Genomic DNA, 4089 nt, shown 5'->3' on the forward strand with positions numbered 1-4089 from the left:
TTGTGGATGCCATGCATGGAAATGGTAAAGTTGGGGAGAGATATAGAAATGAACAAGTCATTTTCTAACAACAAACAATATACAGACAACATACAATAACAACATAAAATGTATATGTTCAACAGTATTTTAATGTTTAAAAACAATTTTACTAGCTAATTAGTCTAACATTTATTTTAGATTTTTTTTTTTAATAATTTAAAATAAAAAAAAGGTAGAATGCTCTCAATTTGTGGAACAATACTTTTTTGTCCCCGCTAAAATTCTTATCTTGTCGTCTAATGTGTTCCCTGGCAGGCGTTTGGGTAGGCCACAGATGCTGCAGAATGAAAGAGTCTCTGCTATTGTGGCGTGATGCCATTCCACTAGAAGCCTTTTCCCCTTGCACACACAATGGGCGATTAATATAAAAGCCACTCAACTCCTCCCCAACATTTCATCATCCAAAGTCTATAAATGAGCCCAATTGACCTCAATTAATCTACACCTTTCCCCTTAACCATTTTCACCATCACACAAAGGCATGCAAGGTTTCAAGGACAAGTAACTTTGTCAAGTGCTCAGCAACAATTAAACCAGGAAGTTATCCAACAAAAAATAGAGAGAGAGAGACAATGGGTATGGCAGAGACAGTGGGAATGGCAAAATATCTGAATGTTAAAGACAATTCTTTACTATGCATATGTGCATTATTTCTCAAAATGTCTGGCACTGTCTAAAGGTAATTTGACTTTCAGGGGATGGCATCGAGACCATGTCTGTGGGGTGGCAAGATTCATCCCACCAAGCAGCAAATGTTAGAAATGTCTGCTTCCCATTGATTGCAAGCCTGCACAATTTATAGCTGCTTCAAGGACATGGCTGTCCCTCATCTCACAGTAATCCCGTTGAATTATATTCTTAGATTTTCTTACAACTTTTATCTTGTTCCACTTATATTGCATTAATATAAATTTTTTTAATATTTATTCAAAACTACGCAAGCAGGACCATTTCAGCTTATCGTTCCCAGAAACTTAAAAAAAGAGAGAAAACGTTTTTTTTACCTAGCAGACTCGAGATGTATTTTCCTCTCGACATGTCTGGACTTGTCCAATTGCCTCTGTGTGAGTCACACTAGAGTGGACGTGCACAGACGCAAACACACATGCACGACAAACTCCTACTTACGCTCTTCAAACCCACACATGGACTCAGTTTGCAATCAAAGGTGAACACACACGCATACACACATACACACACACTTCGACTTCCAGCTCGTAATCATGCAAAATAAGAGTGGTGCGGCCAATAAAAACATCAGGGCCTGAAGAGGTGTTTTCTTTTAATGAGACAGCACTTCCTGTCTCCCTCACTGTGTTAAGGAACCCAGAGCATGCCACTAAGGTAAACTTATGCCAAGGCATGTTTTTATTAATGAATTCTATCGTAAAATTCATTTCGTTACAAAAGGTTAGGGCACTAAAATGTGTAAAATAAATTCTAAAACTACAAGTTTATTTTAGATTATACAAATAGAGTCTGAAGATTGGAAAAAAACTGTGAGTCTAAAATGCATAATTGAATTAGTGATTTAAATCAATAAAGTTATAACAATTTATTTTAAATTACACTTAAATGTGACACTGAAAAAAATTGTAATTTTGCAAGAATAAATATAGAATTTTAAAAAATCAAAATACATTCAAATATTAGTAACTGACTTCTCAATTATGACATTTCGCAATATGACTAATTTTGAATAATAAAACATATTTTCTCATAACATTGCCCAACTAACAACACTTCAATATTCATCCTAGTGTGACTATTATTCATCTTAAATGTGTTTTCCTTCATTCAAGAAAAGCCCATTTTCCCCGAGACTATTTCAATTTGCCTGTGATGCTGTTGCCATGGCAACAGACATCTCCATGCACCCAAGGGAGGAGACTGGAGGCAGAGTTACGCGCGTACACAAAGACCTCGAGCCCGACTTGTCGTACATCAACATATCCGTTGTTGTTTATGTATGCTTGTGAATTATGAATCCAAAGCCAATCCGGTAAACTGCTACAATTTGAGGAAAGTGAAAAGCTCACTCCCATGTTGGGGATATCATTTCTAGAGTTCATATATCAGAGACGGACTATGGAGGCGGTTGCCTGGCAACCACCCCTGAGGTATCTCGCAGCTTCTCAGCCACTAACATTTTTTTCAACGTCAAACATGAGCCAGACATTTATTTTCATTCGGCTCACATCGTTGGCCTGGAGGGTAATTAAAATGTCATGATTCTCTTCAAATGGAGTAAAATAGGTTCTTGAGGCACTAAAGAGTGGGTGCCATATTTGATTTCTTTTTTTTGCAGATACCAGCTCTACTTTAACTGAATACCTGCAACAATTTAATAGTATTAGTATTAATATTACCTATATTAAAATTTTGAATGGGCTTGAAAGACACATAAGTTCCTCAAAGAATACCTTAAAAGAATAATGACTAAATGAATCTGAACAATTTGAACTTGAAATTATTTAAACCGGTCAGAAGAATGTGCAAATGTGCTAAATGCACTTTTAATTTTGGTGAAATGTCTTGGTGTTATGTCAAACAGGGTTTGAGGGCTTGATTTTCAAATTTGTAAAGTTACGATATCAGTTTCAAATTAGCCTAAAAGGGGCCACTTTGAATCAAACTGACTTCTTGCGGGGGGGTTTTCCATGGTTCTACTTCTATCGTACTATCAAAATATTGTGAGTTCTATGTATTAATCCACTTCCGATAGAGCCAGGCCTCTATTAGAGGCAAGGTGTTTATTAGAGCATAGCCTACTATTTGTGTGTAAAGCTCCGTGACTGCTTAAATGCATAAACTGACTAAAATGGTCCATTTGGTGAGTGAGTCAGCAGCTCAGACGTGACAACACCCTGCCTTAAATAAACCTTCTTTCAACTCCGCTTTTCTAGCCTGTTTTTATTATTGCGGCTGTGACCTGGAAAACGCTGCCTGTTTAAATATGTGCAGCAGTTCAAAAGGCCCGTTAAAGACTCGCCGAGTGGTCCGGAGATACCTCGGAAGCCAAACCCTCTTTATGGGTTGTTAGGTTGGCCCGGGACCAGGATGACTGCATGGAGTCTGACTCCTTTGAGGTCGAAAGTTGAAGTGGTTCAAACCTAAAAGCACCTTTGTGAACTCATGGTAGAGTCATTTCATTGAAGAGGGGTAGTACATTAGCAGAGATTTGCAAACTTTCTTTTTATCAAGGATCCCTTAAAAACTATCTATCTATCTATCTATCTATCTATCTATCTATCTATCTATCTATCTATCTATCTATCTATCTATCTATCTATCTATCTATCTATCTATCTATCTATCTATCTATCTATCTATCTATCTATCTATCTATCTATCTATCTATCTATCTCTCTCCATCCATCTATCTATCTATCTATCTTGTTAGCTATCTTGCTATCTATCTTGCTAGCTATATAGCTGGCGAGCTTTCGCTAGCTAGTTGGGTAGCGATACGAAATGTACCGTAATAATGAGTCTTTTATTCTGAAAAAAACGTGACCTTATTTAGTTTGATAACCACTAAGTTAGAGCATCTTTAGACTATGAAGTGGGAAGCATAAGGGTTAAAACCAAGAGAAAAGAGATGGCCATTTGTCTTTGTCAGAAGCACCACCGCAGGACATGTTTACTCTCTGGAGTATCCAGCGGCAAGCCTGCGGCATCTGCTTTCTTCACTCTAATCGTTTTGGGGGGCTAAAGTGTTGAATTTTTAAATACATTTTTAAACACTTTCCAGGTAGCACCTGAATCTCTCAAAGAGGTATGGTCATAAACCGACCTGCTGGAGTTGATTTGTTAAGAGTTGTTCTTTTTTTACCGTAATTTTCGGACTATAAGTCGCGCCGGAGTATAAGTCGCACCAGCCATAAAATGCCCCAAAAAGTGAAAAAAAAAACATATATATGTATATAAGTCGCTCCTGAGTATAAGTCGCCCCCCCACCCAAACTATGAAAAAAAACCGCGACTTATAGTCCGAAAATTACGGTACTTGTTTTGTTTTTCTCAGTTGCTTCTGAAGAGCCTATTT

The sequence above is a fragment of the Syngnathus typhle genome, linkage group LG1 (assembly GCF_033458585.1).
Source record: "Syngnathus typhle isolate RoL2023-S1 ecotype Sweden linkage group LG1, RoL_Styp_1.0, whole genome shotgun sequence".
Lineage (NCBI taxonomy): Eukaryota > Metazoa > Chordata > Actinopteri > Syngnathiformes > Syngnathidae > Syngnathus > Syngnathus typhle.